Genomic DNA, 18,931 nt, shown 5'->3' on the forward strand with positions numbered 1-18,931 from the left:
GCAGTTCTCTCTCTCCCCCCATGCAAGCCTCTTAATGGGGATTAAAGGAGGGTCAGGAAGGGACTGTAAAAAAAAAAGCTACAGTTCTGAATAGGTGTTTGAATGCATAATGTGTTTCGTGAATGCCTTCTCACTGGTAGTTTTCTAGGATGCTTAAATCATGTCAAATACTGTAGGTACATCTGTTCTGATTTATATGATCTCAGTAGTCATAATTTAAATGAAGCTAAGGAGTTTCTAGACTTCAGAGCTGCTGTTTTGCTTGTGACAGAAAATTATTTCATGTTTTTTATACATATATCTCTATATATCTCTGTCTCAGTTATATTTTTTCCTCAAACATTAGGAAAAGTCTACACCATCAGTTTAGCTCAAATAACTTCTGATAATACTTGGATTGATGCCTGCATAGGGTAGATAATGTACTACTATTGTAAGTTGTGTTGGTGGGACCTGAAAGACTGTAAACAACCAGGATGCTGATTTCAGGCTTCATCCAAAATGGATTTCTCAGGAAGACCCTCAACCCAGCATCCTGCGACTCACAGTTGTGGATCATTGCTTTAGGCAGCTGCCTATTGATTTTATTGTATGTCTGGCAGACCCAAACACGCTGGACTTGTGCATTCAGAGCAGGCAAATGTGTTGCTTTCAGAATTCCAGTATTGGTAGAATTACTGTCTGGAACATGGAATTAAATACTGATTTAGCACTCACAGTTTAGGAGATGGTGATCTTAACATTGCTTTCTGTGAGGATGTTATGTAAAACATCCCTGTGTATGTTGACAGACTGTAGTGCCGCTTGCCGGGTAAGAATGGATGGGTTAACACCACCCCATGGGTTTAGGTTCTGGAGAAAAACAGATACAAACCTTCTCTACACAAGGTATGGTAGGAAGGTAGGTATTTTGGGTAGGGAAGCAACTCCACTGAAGGAATGTTTGGTAGCATTTGCAGATGGAAAGCACTCGTTACCTTTGTAAAAGTCTGTGTTAATATCAGGTAATTAAAATACTCCCTCAGTCTGTTTCTTCCTGTGGAATAATTAATTAATTGATCTTTTTTAGCTACAAATTTATAATGATCTAGTGCTATGTGTGTTCAGAGATCATTACTGCGTGTCTGCTGAGCATTTGCAGTACTGGATATTTAACATTTACAGCTTATGGTGCTAAAAGTCCTAGTCCTCCATTTCATTGATGGGAAGAGTGTTCTTGTGATGATGTTTGTGACCTTGTTTTTCAGAAATACTTTGTGTTCCAGAATGTTACTTAATGTTTATTTAACTCTAAGTATGTAACATGAAAGTTTAATTCATTTACTGATTCATACGTGCTTTTGAGAGGTTTTTAAATTTTAAGAAAATAAGAACATAATGCAATATCCAAAGTATTTGGGAGAGCAAGTTGAAAGGCAAAAAAAAAAAAAGCTAGTTGTGAGATGGAAGCTCTAGTTATAGGAAACAACTGGAGCCAAATAACAGCTCACCTCTGGCAAAAGGGGGAGGGATGGAGGTTCTGGCTTCTCCCTCTCATGCTGTGCTCCACTTATTCCCTGGCTCTTGCCACTTAAGCAAGTGCCACAGATTTCCAGGAGATTGCCTGGCAGGTGAGTCCCACTTCCTAAAGCAGCAGAAGACCAGGTCGGAGGAGTAGCGTTTCCTGCTACGTCAGTGAGGCGTCCAGCATCAGAGCTACTGCAGGGAGGATGCATGGCTAGTGCAGGCATGGTGGTAGGGAGGAGGCAGAAACCCCACCAAATTTTGGGGGCTGGATTATGAACTGCACTCTTCTTTAGGCTGAGACGATTAGATCTCACATTTTAATTTGAGACCCAATTTTTTTTTATGAATAGAATAGAGTAGAATAACATAAAATTGGACAATCATCTAGTCCAACTACCAGACCACTCCACGTCTGACCAAAAGTTAAAGCATGTTACTAGGGGCATTGTCCAAATACCTCTTAAACGCTGATGGGACTGGGGCATCGGACTCCTCTCCAGCAAGCCTGTTGCAATTTGACCACCCTCTCAGTAGAAAAATGCTTCCTAATGTCCGGTCTAAACCTGCTCTGGTGCAGCTTTGAACCATTCCCGTGTGCCCTGTCACTGGATCCCAGGGAGAAGACATCAGCACCTCCCTCTCCACTGCCCCTCTTCAGGAAGCTGTAGAATGCAGTGAGGTTGCTCCTCAGTCTCCTTTTCTCTGAACTAGGCAAACTCCGTAGTGTCTGCTCATGACATGTTTCTTCAGCCCTTTCACCAGCTTTGTTGCCCTCTTCTGGACACATTCGAGTACCTCAACACCCTTCTTAAATTGCGGGGCCCAGAACTGCACACAGTGCTCAAGGTGAGGCCACACCAACACTAATACAGTGGGATAATCACCTCTTTTGATGGGCTGGCAATGCTGTGTCTGATGCACCCCAGGACGTGGTTTGCCCTCTTGGCTGCCAGGGCTCACTGCTGACTCCTATTGAGCCTGCTGTCAACCAGCACCCCCAGATCCCTTTCTGCAGGGCTGCTCTCCAGCCACTCCTCTCCCAATTAATACATGTGCCCGGTGTTACTCTGTCCCAGGTGAAGAATCCAATATTTGGAATTGTTAAATTTCGTACCATCAGTCATAGCCCAGTGCTCTTAGATCGCTCTGGAAGTCCTCTTGTCCCTCAAAAGAGCCAACAGCACTGCCTAGTTTAGTATCGTCAGCCAATTTGCTAACGGTGTGTTCAACCGCTGCATCCAGAACACTGATAAAGAAATATATTGAACAGAACTGGTCCTAGAACTGAACCCCAAGTAACAAACACCACTGGTGACCGGTTGCCAGCCAGTTGTAGCCCCAAAAGGGAGCTTGTCAGAAGCAGGATTCGAACCCACGCCTCCAGGGGAGACTGCGACCTGAACGCAGCGCCTTAGACCGCTCAGCCATCCTGACCCATATGGTGCTACATGCACTACTGTATAATTTGTATATTTGTAGATATTTTTAGTGATTCTATATTGTACTATTTTTCTCACACAGAGGATGTAAAAAAAAAAAAATCCAGACTAAAATGTATATTATGTTGAATCTAATGTAACTATAAAAACTGATGTTAATTTGGTACATACAGACGTTTCATTCTGTGAGTACCTGAGTGTTAGTACGTTGAGAAAGAAGCAGAAGTTGTTGCACATAACTTACCTCTGCTGTGTAGCAGAAGTTTGAAGGTGTACAGAGATGAATAAAAATGCAGTATGTGGCACAAGGCCATTGCTTGCGGCCAATTTGTTTCCTGTAATGTCTGTGAAAATCCCTGTGAGCCAGGTACAAGTTATTCATGGTGGGAGTTCTCTGTGACATTTGGAAGGGGAGTGACACTGAAACAAATTGTATGTCTCCGTGCTGCATTTGTATAAAGGGAATTAACATACTTGAAAGCTGCATCCAGGAAGCTTTAAACATACATGTTTGGTCAGGATTTGAGAGTAAAAGTCAATATGGAAGGCAGGAAGTGTACTTGTTGGGGAGCATCAGCTTTAAAATCCAATGCTTGGAATGTAAATTTAATAGAAAAATCAAATTTTGGAATGGGACAACCAGAAACTGGCTATCAGAAATGGCAGGAATACTTCTGGCCCCAAAATATTTCCCCCAGAATTATTCCCCAAAACCTTACGGAACAGTATGCTCCCATGGCAAAAAAGGCTACAGTCTCTACTAGATCAGTCAGAAATTGATACTGGTTGTATTTGGTACTGGTATTGAAGGAAAGCAGTTGCTACTGTTTGGAGAAACCAGTTGTTCTTCTGGCTCCAGTTTGTCAATGTCTTTCTTGCACTGGGGAGCCCGAAGTGCTGGACCCAGTACTCTGATGCAGTCTCACTGGTGCTGAGTAGAGGGAAATAATGACTTATCTGGACCTGCTGGCTGCGTCCTTCCCTGGAGATGCACAAGAGTTGACTGGACAAGGCCCTGTCTTGTCCTGACTTCAGAATTAGATCTGTCTTCAAAGTTGCCCCTGCTTGGAGCAAGGCATTAGAGTGGGTAAGTGCCAAAGGTCCCCTGAAACCTAAATTGTTCTGTGATTCAACAATTATGTGCCATAATTTTGAACAATTTTGTGTAACAACACTTAGGAATTGAGAGTATTAATACCATATCTTGCCTATGCAATTAATGGGCCCTAAACCTTTGCATTTTTACCCTTCTACTCATTCAAGGGCAACAAGTAGTCTTGTCTAAGTCCTAACTGTATGTAAAGACTAGCCCATGTAACCAATATTTTTATAACATACTGGAAATTTTATGCTTTTTGTTATGCTGGGACAGAGAAGGTATGCTGGAATGCATTTCAGCATTCCAGTCTTGGAGAAAGAACAGGCCTGGCTGACTTACTGGGAGGGATTCTTTAATGAGCAGAGGTGCAATTTTCCCATGTTTATAGTTATATATTTAAATGCTGTGGAAACAGGGACTTGGTACCAAAGGTCACAAAATTTGTTTATATAGGTCAGTAGTTTTGCCCAGGTTGGAGTCCTAGCCAATGTGGTGGTGGTGGTTTTTGGTTTTTGTTTGTTTTTTCTTTAAACCATAACTGGTGAAGTGGACAGAAACAGAATTGTTGCAGTTTTGGTAAGTCTTTTTACCCCCTGTAGCAAGATGGGCAGAGTCCAATAAGCAGAAATGCAGATGGCAGAGGTATTGCCATCAGAGGCTACTCATAGAGTAGCAACTCCAGAATGAACTGGGGTTGCAGCCTTTCTCCTATCAGCACATAGCTGTTTGGGTCTTCAGCCAGCAGCTCCAAAACCTCATGTTCACTACCTCAAGACACAGTGTAAAGCTGATTAAATATATCTTGAATGATTTGGAAAATTAACTAAATAGGTCTTAATTTAAATCAAGTCTAAGTCATAAAGATAACATTTTACCCGCTTCAGGACTCATGGATCACACAAGGAGGACTCTTCTTGCAGCACTAAGTGGGCACCAAACATACATTGACCTCCATGAAGAATCAGCCCAAGCCTATTCCTAATCAGCACTGGTGTCTCCTTTACCAGTGCAGTTTTTTTGGACCAGAACTTCAGTAGTTAACTCTCAGGCTGTTGCCCAAAAAGCTGCTCATATGGCTAACTTGCTGGTCAAAATGTAGTGGCATTTTGTATGCAAAAGGCGTTTGCTGACCCATGACTCAATTTCGTATAGCAGTTGCCATCTGACTGAATTGAGCTCTAGTAAGTGAACTGGAAACCTCAATAAAAATTACATATTTATAAAGATATATGTATTCCCCAACTGCTTTGACACAGACTTAACTAACTGCCTGTCTGTTGCACAGCCAGACTCATTGGACTTGAGGTGGGAGGTTGTTCTCTTGCAGGATGTTGATGGGCTCCAGCAATTGTGTTCCTCAACCACTGAAAAGAAAGTCCCTGGGATGTGGGGTGTGTCGGTATTACCCATCAGAAGAGTTAGCTCTGCTGGTTCCTGAGTACATGTTCTGATGATAGCAGGTGAAGAGGAGGAAACTCAGTTCTGTTGGTTATCCTTGCTGATTTTAACGCGTACATCTTTATGCTGGTGCCCAACCTAAAATTTCAATAGTAGACTCCTATTCTTAGCAAATTGGAGAAAATCTGATTCCATTTTGCATTATTTGTGTACGTAAAGCAGTGCAAAGTCTTGAGTTTAGTTTTCAGAATACATGATGATAGCCAACATTGTTCTAGAAAGTTCAATGAAATAATGAAAAATACCAAAAAATAATTTTAATGTGGCTGCACATAATAAAATCCTTAGTAATGACTTGTCCTCTGAAAGCACATTTGAAGAATCAAGTTAATAATGCTAAATCCATATAAGCTAATGTGAAAATGTTGGCAATGATCACACTGATCAATGGAGTTTCAAGTGCTGTTCACATTACAGTGAACAAGGGGATTTAATCAGAGTAACAGGAAACATTTTTTTGGAAAAAAGTCTTTCCTCAAATAGAACTCAATAAAATACTAGGGTTTTTCTTTTATTTTTATTTTTTTCCCTTGTGCATTTACGGCTATTGTACCTGCCTGTAATGTCAGTTGATGAGGTTCATGATTTTGTGGATGTTTCAGATGCTTCATAAAACTCTTTACAATTGGAAAGGGAAACAACGTTCACAAATTCTGGATTTATTTTGAGCAAAATTCAGAAGTAACAGGTAGCAATAAGGGGGTTTCCAAATTCAGAAGAGCAGCCGGACTCCACACTTTGATGTGGGTACACAGTTTTTTCCGATTCTGCTCCAGTTCCTGGTTGTCACTCCCTAAACACCTTCTGGAGAAAGAGATTTAACCCAAGACCATTTACAGCTGAAATGATGTGCAGAATGGTCAGTGAAGCTGGCAGGTCTTGGGGCTGTAACCTTCTCACCCAGCACAGCCGAGAAGAGAAAGTGTAATACATACTCATCACCTAAGCTTATATCCCTACAATCCTGTCAGAAACCAGTGAAGCTGCAGGGGTCTGAATTTCATGGTGCTGTGCAGTTTTAGTACCGAGTTTGAAATTGTTCTTGTAGATGCCATGGTAAAGCGTACTGTGCTGTAGTGATTTACACGGACATCAGTGTACAGTAGCAGTCAATCTATTTAAATGCTCTGTGTCCAGCATCTCCAGCACTGGAGATAAAAGGCATGACAACATCCCTTGATATCAAAGGCCTCTCTCTCACCTTTTCTGTCCCTCCTCTGTCACTTGATAGCCCCTCTTTGGCCATTCTAGGCTTCTGTCTTGCTTTAATTAAAGTCACTCACAAAGTGAGTGCATCTTTTGTGCTGTTCTTTCTCTGAATGGGAGAGTTGTTTTCCTCCTTATGTTTCAGGGCTGTCCCTGTGGGCCCTGAAAGAAATACTTACTAATTCAAAAAGAATGGCTGAATCCTGTGGGACTAATGGATCTCCTTCCAAAGGGAAAGTGGAGGATGTTATATGGATGATAATGAGGTTAAATGTGGCTAAATGGAGATTTGCTTTAAAAATATGACACCTCTTCAATATTATTGTAACTTCACATTTTGCCCCTAGTTCTGCAAATGCAAATGTGTTTAACTTTACAGGTATCACTAGTCCTGTTGTCAGACCTTTTTGGTTGCACAAACAGTAATAGAAAGCAATGGATAGACTCAAAATGTTGTCAGGAACCTGGGAAGCTCTTGTCTTGCTCCAGGTAATCTTTGGGGACTGTACTCACTCCTTTATATTAAAAATCTATCCTCATCAGTAGGAGAAACAGATTGTGAGCTAGAAACAAGACTGCTCTGCATTGGATCCATGTTGTCTCAGCTGCCAGCTGTCTTCACAGCTAAACTTAAAAGTCTTGTCGTGGTCACCGGTGGGAATGGGCTTGAATAGTAATAGAGGTTTTGTCCTGGGCATATTCCAGCTGTTCTAGTGGGAATTAGAGATTTGAAGGGGGCAAAAAACTGAAAAAAACCCCAAATCCTTTGTCTTACTCTATTCACATGGGTCTTCTCTATGAAATAACTCATCCTCAGAACACCTTATAAGTAAGATTGCTCATAAACCACCTTTGAATTAAGTATGTTCCCTTAAATTCCCCAAATTAGTAAACTGCATTTGAAGATACAAAGCAGATGAAACGTGTGGAACTCTGTGGTGTTTATCGGAAGGGGGAATACCAGCGAAGGCTGCCATAGCATTTCTGCACTGTCTGTGATGGTAACAGAAAATGCCTCAGGAGCATATGCTACCAGCAGGATCCAGAAGAGGTACAGCATCCGTGTGTGTGGCAGCTGAGGGAGAATTCCTTCTGTCCCCTGAAACTGATGCCGAGTTATCAGCTTTTTTTTTCTCCCAAATCACTATTTCATCATGAACTTGAGCACTGACTGGAGAGCTTTTTGCTCTGTGATTGCCGTCTGTTGAGCTGCAATAACTTTTTTTCTTAATACTTTTAATTCCAAAGTGTAAGTTGGGGAGAGCTTCGAAACAAAAAGATAGAACTGCCTTTATTTTAGTGATCATGCCTGCTGTTCACAAGAGTCATGAGTTTCTCTTGCTGTTTAGAGTAAGGCAATAACAGCTGTGAGGATGGTGAGTGGATTTCGTTAGGAATCACTTTCCTTAGAACAAGCTCAAAGGAAGAGCTGAGCTCAGACCTGTTCCCAACCTGTCCTCTTCCTGCCAAGAAATCTTTCGACTCCCATGGATAAAGGCAGTTACATTTATGACTACAAATACGGGCTGTGGATGTGGGTGTGTATTTAACAGGGCTGCAGTAAATGGTAACTTGATAGCTGACACTGGGGCAGAACCTGACTTGCAAAATCCTAATTACTAATTGATAAGTAAGCACCTAACCTGACTTTCAGCTTTCAGCTCAAGTGTTCTAGCAGTGAAACAGATCCTTGTGCTTGTTTGGAAAAGAAAAAAAAAAGTAAAATAGAGAAACTGTAAATCATTAGAGATATGGTGAGCGTGGAAACTCGTAATGACAGAGTAACTATATTTTATTATTAACAGTGAATTTATTTTAATTTTTAGATGACAAATTCTGAAAATATTTCAAGCACAACTGCACATTTATAATCTGTTAATTCTGTGCTTGTTTATAAAGGCAATAGCAAACGAACTATTGAACCTGAAGGAGCTAAGTGTTGCAGCCTTGTGGTAATTAATTGATGTTAAAAAAATCAGATGATGTTCTGTTTCCCAGACTGTCAAGTGGAAGAACCAGGGATAAAAGTAGTTTATCGCCTAACCTGTGCCAGAGGCCCTGTGTCCTCCCTCTGTTGGTGCTCTCCAGGAAGGCTGAGACATGGTAGAGAAGTTTTAGCTTATACAGGGCTAACCAAGGTTTGGCTGTTAGACCTGGCTGTGGGGAGCTGGATGTAACAGAAAGAGACTGGGTGATGGGGGAGCTCAAGAAGGTCTTGCTTCCTGCTGGCTAGAGGAAGGAGAACTGTATGGGATTCTCTGGAGTATTGCAGGTGATTGGCTTTTCCAGATTTTTGCAGGGTAATAAGCAAGCTTTGAGGAAAGGACAGTAAGCTGATGGCGACTTAGTTTCTATTTCCATGCAATAAAGCCACTTCCTACTTAGCAAAATTCTGTGAAAACCATAAATCCCAGACCTGTTGGTACTGGATGTTAGTTGTGCTTGGTACCTCTTTTTGCACGTTCCAGCCTTTTTCTCCTCTCCAGATGGAAAGGATGAGACCTGTGGCCATTTGCTCTCTGATACACAAGTAAGTGTTGCTTCTTGGGTGCAGAGGACAGGTAACGAACCTCCAGCTGATTTTATATAGGATTATTTGCAGCAAAAAAGAGTACAAGTGCAGCACTGCTAATTATCAAACAGTGGTGATAATGATAAATAATAATGATATATAATAAAATACTATAATATCTAATAATGATTAGCATATTATAAAGTGTGGAAGGTTTCTCGAAAGTGTTGTTATGTTTGGGGTTCATTAGAGCAATACTAGAGTCTTATGACAGTGTTATGCAGTATGTAAAAGCAGTATGTTAAGTGCAAGATACCTGGCACTTCACTCTACAGAAAAGAGTAACCCAGTAACTGGCAAATATTACCCATCCCGTTAGACTTCCTTCTTTTTCTAAAAGCAAGATCTTTACACATTTGCTTCTCTTATCGTGAAGAGAGATAGTACCTTTTTCCTTTCCCTCTAAAGACCTTCTATCTGCATGATTAATATGTTCCTTGTGTATTGTGAAGGAGGAAGCTGCTTCTCTCTGAGATCCATGCTGACTCCCCCATCATCTGCTCTCCAAACTAACGTAAGGACTATTTATATTTTCCACAAAAAGAAATCATGCTGGTTTTGAGTGTGGTTTTCTTGTTGACATTTTAGAAACTGTTTCAGGCTCTTCTTAATGTTTAGACAAACTAATATGTTTGCTTTTTGTGGTGTTGCTGTTGACATTTCCTAAGGAAATTGCTGAAGATGTTAACAACTTCCCAGCACAGGCATGCTGTAATGGAATAGTTCTTTGCTTGCAGTCCTGACACAAATTCCTCTTAACTGATGTTTTTGCTCAAAGTAATGTGATTGTGATAACTTATGTGAGTCAGGGTAAATGTGAATCAGCCCTAGCTGTTTTGGGGAGCATAAATGTCTGCTAAACTCCTTAGTGTTTTGCTTCTTGCAGATATAACGAGCAGAAGGTGCCAGTTTGTTGTGTGCATAAGAGCCTCTGTGCTGCACAAACATCTGCAGTGCAGAGCGGTAGGAAAGTCTGCGAGGGGCATTGGTAATTGGCAAAGCCTGACAGCCAGGAGAGCTTGTAACTCAACCAGCAGAAATTTGTCAGTTAGAGGCTTGGCTAATTTTGAAGCCAGTAGCCATGAAAAACAATCACATAGCAGAACTTGCCCTTATATGTGTAGCGTACGCCCCAAGGGCACTGTAGGTTAGATGTTATTATGAGTTTGCTTTTTTAAGCCATGCTTTTGAACCTGTGCACTGCCGTATCTTTAATATCTGGTCAGTACAAACAGTGCATGATGATGTTAGCAATTAACCCAGGACTATCCACTTAGAGAATTCATTTAACCTTCTATGTGTGATGGGTTTGAAGATGCTTCAACCAGGTTGGGTTTTGTTCGGGAATCCCTGATTAAAAGCATGAAGCTCTTATATGCAGCCAGACAGCCAGGTTAGCCTATGGTCTGTATTAAAAATACCCACATTATCTACAAGAATCAGCTACAGCTTAAATCTTTTAGCAGTACAGTATCTTATTCTGACAGATCACCATGTATTGCAGTTATGGAACAATTTTTCCTCAAAACACATTGCTGTTTTAAAATCTTTTTGATTGAAAAGCATTTCTGTTTCTGGGATTACCCTAACCTCAGCTTTATATCCTTTCCTTTTTCCGTGAAAGTGTAGAGAAACTCGTTTGCAAGATGGTAAAGCAGCAGTATTTTGGCCATGTTGTTTGTTCCATTTCTGAGCCCTTCAGCGGAGGCTTGGGGAGAGGCAGACTTTGTTGGTCTGCGGCTGTTTCCCTGCCTTGAAAAAGAACAAAAAGCTGTCAGGAAGAAAGATATTAGTCCTAAGGGTAGACTCCAGTTACATTAAATAGAATAGCAGCCTCTTGGAGATGGGACTGGAAGGCAGCCAAAAGGACACTGTGAAATTTTTCAATAGTCTGTCCCTATGCCTGTCTTCCAGTGATCGACAGAGAATGTAATTTCAACCTTCAAACTATTCACTGCAACCAAAAGGAAGTGAATGCTGTTCCGGTTCTATTTTAGAGAGCGTTGTAACCTAGATGAGAAGATACTCTTCTCTCAAATGTGCATGTTGTTCTCCTATTGCAGTAAATCCTTGCAGATATTGCTACTTACTGGCTTAAGTAAATTGTCCTTTTGACTGTCTTGTATGTGTTTCATAAGGAAAAAATTTGGCCTAGACCAATGGATATAACATAATTTCAATGAGTGTTTTGGTTAAGGATTTCTTAGATGGTTGTTGTTGCTTGTAACATTAGCTGGAGGCGGCCAGCCTGGAATCGCGAAGTGAAGCCGTGTTTTGAGACGTGACTGTAGTGACGAGATCAACTGGTGCTCACTGTAACGTCTGCAGAAGGGTTTAATCATATGCTGTAACGTCTTTATGAAAATCTCTCAGGTTTATGAATGTAAAGGCAGTTGGCATGTGACTTACAGCAAGATTACAGCCTCAGGAATCTCCAGCATTTTTTTTTTGCATATGTTCACAGTAATATTCCTTTTTAGTGTGAGATCTCTGTAGCCTCATGTCGTTGTACGTGAGGTGTAACTCATTGACCCTGGTGGTGCCATGAGGGCTTAATCTCAGCTGAAGCCAGATCAGAACCAGATCTGTTATCACTCGGTTTCAGGCACTGCTCTTCCCTCCCCAGTGGGATCTCTGCATGTGTCTCCTGAGAGAGAGGAGGAGCTGAGCCCTTCTTAATTTTAAAACATTGCATTTTGGTGAAAGCAGTGATATGAGGATATATAAAAAATAAAAGTTGCATTACATAGATGGTTCCTTAATAAAAATCTCACTCCTCCTGTTAAATATTTGGGATATTCTCTTTTAAATGACACGTATGCTAATATTTGTGCAGTGCAGTGTTTGTGTTTTCTTTCCTGCTGAAATGTAGAGTTGTATTTGTAATGCCATTTTAAAATAAGGCAATGCCCCCATCCCTTCTTTCTACAGATAACGGTAGTGAAATATTTGCTTCAGTAAATAGGAAAGCAAAGAGGTGGGAGGTGCCCTCTGTGAATAAGTTTTCAAGGTAAAGCTGTAAAGATGACGTTCAGCTTCAGAAAAATGAGCTGTAGGATTCAGGAATTGAAAATCATAGGTAGAATAGGTACACATATGAATTTGGTTACCATTGAATAGTGATTTCTCAAAGCTTTTAATATACTTTATACTCAGCTTCCCACAGAAGAACCCTGCTCTGTTTTACAGGTTGGTGTCAAAGTACAGGGGAGGTAAATGATCTGCCCAAAGCCCAGTGGTCCCGCCCAGGCCATGGACAATCCCTGAAGGTGCCAGTAAGTATGGCACTTATTAGGAGATATATGGGGTGTTGCACAAACATAGAGCCTGTTTAAAGTCCCCAGCGACCAGAGCTAGTAATTATGGAAAGAAGCAGTTACCACTGTGAATAGTCCATTAGCTTCAGCAGAAACTGTGTCGGTGCATTCAAGAGTAAAATAATGTCCTATTTTTTCATTAAATGTAGGTAGGGCTGCTTTCTGTGGTTTTTAATCTGAATTTATGACATGTTGACAGCTAAAGTGGTCTTCAGGCCAGATAAATTTACCCAATAAAATTTTTAAAATGTTTGGCAGATAGAGGAGAAAGAGCCATTTAATACTCACCTTTAAATTTGGTATTTGGTAAATGCACAAGAATCTAGTTCTCTGGGTTAGATTGCTGTCTCTCGCTGTGCTTGTGCAGAGTCTGTTGCTTCTAAAGAGTGTAATCTATGAGATGAAAATAATGACAGATGTTTTCTGTAATGCGGATGGCGCGACTCGCTGGCATGGGGCTGCTGGACTTAAAATGGGCAGTGCTGTAAGCCATGTCCATCCCACGGTCCTTCGGGAACAGAGGGCATCGTTCAGCCACAGCTGCATCTTACACCTCGGCATTGCACAGGCCTGCAGATGCTCATTGCTTCCCAATCTGTTTGTCATGAAATGTCCATAAAATCGTCTCTTATAACTCCTCTCTGAAAAAATCTAGTTGGTCATATGTACTCTCCGTTTCCTTTTTTTTTCTTTCTTTACCAAATTATGGTAAATAAGTGAGGGCGAAGAAAAGGACTGAATGAATAAAAGAAGGCAGCAAACGAGAAGTGAAAGGAGTGGAAGGAGTATGAGAGAGTGGATGAAAACAAGGGACAGAGCTCAGAAAAAAAAATGAAATTACATATGTATAAAGATTTTGGTGGCTCTAGGAAAATGAAGAGAGTCAGGATTACAAATTAAGGAAAGAGGTAGCACAACAGAAATGAAACTATTTTAAATATGGGGAAAACATTCCAGGAGTCCTATGTCATAGTAATGAGTTTTAGTTTCTTCTGAAGGACTTAAGTGTAGAAAATCAAATTGAAGCAAAAACAGGAAAAGGAAAGCTGAAAAGTGGACTGCAGGAGAAGGTCATCAGAGAAGGAAGAAGAGCAAAGAGGGAAGGTCGCTTGACTTCACTTTGCTGTAGTGCATATTGTGCTCCAAGTCAATACTTGTAGAGATCCATACGTTTGCAGATGGCCTCTCCTAGTATTGTTTTTGCTTTTTTTTTAAAGATAACAAATACTACTTTAAATCATTTTGTGTTTTCATTCTTTCTGAGGTACAATTCAAAACATGGTAGTTCAAAAATTAATTTTGTATACATTGCAGCTGCCTCTCCTCATTCCTCTCTCCCTTCACAGAAACTCTGCATTATTTTTACTAAGAGGGAAAAGTAAGATTTTTTTTTTTTTTTTCTTTAGGAAATGGGGCAGCAGTTAGCATACCATAGGGAAGTATAAACTAGCTGGACCTTGAAAGTTCCAGTAGCTAATTCTCTATTTTTTTTTCAGGCATGAGGTACCATATTCAGTTCTTGGGTCCCCCAGCACAGGAAAGACGTGGACCTGTTGGAGCAGGTCCAGAGGAGGGCCATGAAGATGATCAGAGGGCTGGAGCATCTCTCCTGTGAGGACAGGCTGAGAGAGTTGGTGTTGTTTGACCTGGAGAAGAGAAGGCTCCAGGGAGACCTTATTTTGCAGCCTTTCCATATGTAAACGGGGCTTATAAGAAAGATGGAGACTGACTTTTTAACAGGGCCTGTAGTGACAAGACATGGGGCAATGGTTTTAAACTGAAAGAAGGTAGATTGTATGTAAGGATGAAATTTTTTATGATGATGCTGGTGAGACACTGGCACAGGTTGCCCAGAGAAGTTGTGGATGCCCCATCCCTGGAAGTGTTCAAGGCCAGGCTGGATGGCGCTTTGAGCAACTGGGTCTAGTGGGAGCTGTCCCTGCCCATGGCACGTGGGTTGGACTAGATGATCTTTAAGGTCCCTTCCAACTCAAACCAGTCTGTGATTCTGTGAGTCTATATTCCTTGTAGCCCAGGGGCTCTGACCTTTTGAACATCAAAGGATTTTCTCTATTGATTAACTTATTAATTTATAAATTTACCCGTTCTATTGATACTTGATTGATCTCTTATTTGAAAGGAACTTCTCCATTTAGACAATTCTAAAACCAGCCTTACTATCTCTCCAGTGAAAGTTGTACTAGAAATATCATCGTTACCTTGGTATCATGTGATATCAGTGCAATACAAAACCCGTTGATAGAGGAACACCAACAAAACCTGTAACAGAACTCCTGTAGCGTGACTGTTGTTGTGGAGCCAGAATAACACTCTTTGTAGGCGATTCTCTCAGGCTTTATTTTTCTAATAAATTTTCTATTTTTCAATTTTACATCTAACATTGCTACATTTATAACACTGTGAAGATGATGGAGTAATTGAAAGAAGACATCCTTCAATTTCTTTTTGTACCATGTTTGTTGTTTCCAGCCAATAAATGCATCTGACCATCAATTTTCTTGAGTGGGAACGTATCCAGCTCAGGGCGATACTGCTGATTCTGAAGAAAATGTTTATGTAATTAGCCTTACAGGGAAGTCTCTTGATTGACGTTTGCACTTTGTTTTGTTATAGTCAATAATAAGTGGATGCAGTGCTTCCAAGGGTTAGAATTTCAAAGTCTGTATCTGGGATGACACCTAAGAAATCATCCTGCTAAATGTTTCTTCATGTTGTATTGTCTGGTAAAAGCAGGAGTTATGGAGGATCCAGAGTTGCTTAGCACCTGACAGGATAAGGCTCTGTAAAATTATCTCTTCCTATCCCCAGCTTCTGAATCCACTTCCACTGACATTTTGAATCATTTTCTAGCATGGTAGCTAGGTAGTGCTTGTCCTTGATTCCATGACAATGTTCTTTCCTAAAGTGAAACTTTAAATGTATATTCTTGAAACTGTATCTGTTTTTTATATGAGCATGAGATTAATCTTCCTGTTAGGTTTCTCCAGTTCTTAAATTTGTCTCCTATCTGTAGCCATTTTCCCATTAATTTAAACTTTACAATTTTTATGGTTCAAAGTAAGTGTTGTTTTAGGTGGAATGGAATAAAAATCCCATGTGAATGAGGTGATTTGATAATATGCCAAAAAAAACCCAGTTATTTCATTAGAAGCATGTTTAACCTGTTCCTAGAGGCTGTATAATTTCAATCAGTAGTGTTAAGAACAGACTATATAATTATAGGTCACTTATTAGTGAAGATTTCATTTCCTATGTACATTCCTAAATGTAACTAGGTAGGATAATCAGTGATATTTTCTGTCATGTGATATGGGAACATGTGCCTGTTTACATATATGCCATCTCTGTAGATACGGGCACAAGTTGGAACATAGGAGGTTCCACTCGAATATGAGAAAGAATTTCTTCACGGTGAGGGTGACAGAGCCGTGGAACAGGCTGCCCAGGGAGGTTGTGGAGTCCCCTTCTTTGGAGATTTTCAAGACCCGCCTGGATGCAGTCCTGAGTAGCATTCTCTAAGCAATCCTGCTTCAGCAGGGGAGTTGGACTAGATGATCTATATGGTCCCTTCCAACTCTAAAAAAAAAAATTCAGTGAAATTCAGTGAAATTCAGTATTACCTTCACAGTAATTCTTTAATTTGAATGTGAGACCCCACCTGGAGTTCTGTGTCCAGCTCTGGAGCCCCCAACATAAGAAGGACATGAACCTGTTGGAGCGAGTGCAGAGGAAGGCCACGAAGATGATCAGAGTGCTGGAGCACCTCTCCTATGAAAACAGGCTGAGAGAGTCAGGGTTGTTCAGCCTGGAGAAGAGAAGGCTCCAGGGAGACCTTATAGCAGCCTTCCAGTACCTGAAGAGGACCTGTAGGAAAGATGGGGAGAGACTCTTATCAGGGAGTGTAGTGATAGGATGAGGGGTAATGGTTTTAAACTGAGAGAGGATTTAGATTAGATATCAGGAAGAAACTCTGTACTGTGAGGGTGGTGAGACACTGGACCAGGTTGCCCAGAGAAGCTCTGGCTGCCCCATCCCTGGGAGTGTTCAAGGCCAGGCTGGATGGGGCTTTGAGCAACTGGGTCTAGTGGGAGGTGTCCCTGCCCGTGACAGGGGGGTTGGAACTCGATGATCTTTAAGGTCCCTTCCAACTCAAGCTAGTCTGTGATTCTCTGTTTCTTACATAGTGTTTGGGTTTTCAAAACATCGTATCTGTCTAATCTGGTGGATCAGACCTATCTGTCTGATCAGCTCTGTGAATATGTAAAAATGCGCATCTGTTTAATGAGTATTTTGTTGCCAGGGCCTAATATTCAATGCTGGTTTGAGGTGGCTGACCTTGTGTCTATACAAGGGAGGTAAAGTTGTGCTCATTCTTGATGTTCACAATGCAGAAGAGATTGGTGGGAAATATAGACAATGATATGTTTGTTTGAATCACTAGGAAATGGAAGAGCAGTGAAAGGATAAGGTGTACAAAACAATGGATGGCATTAGAAAAGATAATTTGATGCTCGTAATACTTTTTGTATAGTAAGGCAAAATATTTATTTAGAAGAATTTAAAAGGTGGTGGGTTATACGTATCTTTTTAACACAATAATTAACCTGTGGAGCTGATGCCACAGAGGCAAAAGGTCTAGTGAGTTCAAACAGGCTTTCACATTGACTCAGTGATAATTAAACCCTTAGAATTTTGTTAAGGCAGGGTGATGTTTTTCTAAGGAATACCAGAAAAATCCTCATTGCTCAGGGAATGAAACTTCTAGCTGACTGCAGTCTGGAGGAAGCTTTCCTTGGGTTCTGCTCATTGGTGCTCGCAGCTTGTCAATAATAGAACCCCTGTTCTAAGCCTGGATTTCTACACTGTTTTTTGTGGTGTTTTAATTACTTTTATGTGATGGGGCTAAATCTGGATACCGACTCATGCTAGAAAAAAAGTAGGCATAAAGGGAAATACCATTCTAAAAGCATTGTCTTCTGCCAGGGTTACTTCTAAGGTCATGGCCAAGCGAAGAGGAGAGTACAGACAGGACAGCTAAAGCCCACCACTCCATCCGCTTCCCGTTTAGGCAGTGAAGGAAAAGCTTATTCGATGAAGGTCTAATGAGTTACAGCAGCTGGCATTTCATCTGCCTTAATAATGGACCACAGTCAAAACATAATTAATTCATATTTCCGTGTGGTGTTTATGTACAACTGAAAAAAAAAAAAACCAACCTGAAAAAATTAAGACGTATTGTTATTATTGCCTTTTTTCACTATTATTGTAGTAATATGAACTCTTTGGGTCATAAAGAGGGTGTGCCTTTTTATTTCAGCGTAGAACTACTTCATCTAATAGAATGGGGTTTGGTTCTTTTTCTGGTTATTTTTGTTTTGCCTTCATAAAATAGTTAAATGTTTGTTCCATTGTGCTAATGAAAGGCGTGGGTTCAGGTTTTCAGTGCTGAAGTGCTGCTTTATTACTGCCTACTGCATATCCATCTCCATCATCTATTTGTTCTTACCCTTCTCCATCACCTATTTGTTCTTAAACTTGCCAATTCTTTTTAGTGTGTTGCTTTTACATGTCTAAATGGATCAGTGATACCATGAGGCTGAGTGGCATTGTCTCAGTCTTCTTGATTTCCTTCATAAAAATTACTGACTTATAAACTCTCTTTCAGAGTTTAAGAATAGCCACTTTTGATTTAACAAAAAAAGAGAGCCTAGACTTCTAAGGATATTCCAAAGAGGCTATAAAAGAGACTATCAGATTACTGTTCACTTGAAATGATCATAGTGATAGAGAGTTGAAAAGAAAATTTGCATAACTTTTCAAACAGGAAAAGAAAAAAGACAAGAATGATATCATTATATCAAATGTTATGCTGAAGGGTCTTGCGTTTATTTTCTTACAGTTCTCTTTGGCCTGCTGGGTTAGTGGAGGATGATAAGTCATGCTGGACTCACTTCTTCCTCTAGGTTCTGATTTTCTTTTCTCATGTTGAACTTTGAAGCACAAAAATTTTCAGCTCCAGAAAGGCTACTTGAATTGATCTGATTATTTGATGGTTGTGAACAGTGATTACTTGAGAGTATGATTTAGAGCTAAGAACCTATGGATTAAATGTAAGGATAACGTCACATTGGAAGAGTTTAATTCCTCATGTAGTATCGAGTCTTAAATTCACTATGTAACAGAAAAAATGTAACTGAAAATAAAGGAGAAACAAGCTACTGCATTTTATCCTGTGAGGCAGCTAGCAGAGAAGTTCTACAGCCTTCCTCACATTTTATACCTGGACTTAAAATATTCACATACAAAGCGTAGA

The 18,931-nt window shown here is 40.5% G+C and overlaps 1 protein-coding gene and 1 non-coding gene across 2 annotated transcripts in view; one reads left to right on the forward strand and one right to left on the reverse strand.

Moving 5' to 3' along the window:
* OXR1 (oxidation resistance 1) overlaps positions 1–18,931 on the forward strand; it is a 284,062-nt gene that overhangs the window by 52,643 nt on the left and 212,488 nt on the right. The window lies entirely within an intron of this gene.
* Positions 2,858–2,940, reverse strand: TRNAL-CAG (transfer RNA leucine (anticodon CAG)). The gene has a single exon. It is a non-coding gene; the product is annotated as a tRNA-Leu (tRNA).

This window comes from Numenius arquata, chromosome 3, assembly GCF_964106895.1.
Source record: "Numenius arquata chromosome 3, bNumArq3.hap1.1, whole genome shotgun sequence".
NCBI lineage: Eukaryota > Metazoa > Chordata > Aves > Charadriiformes > Scolopacidae > Numenius > Numenius arquata.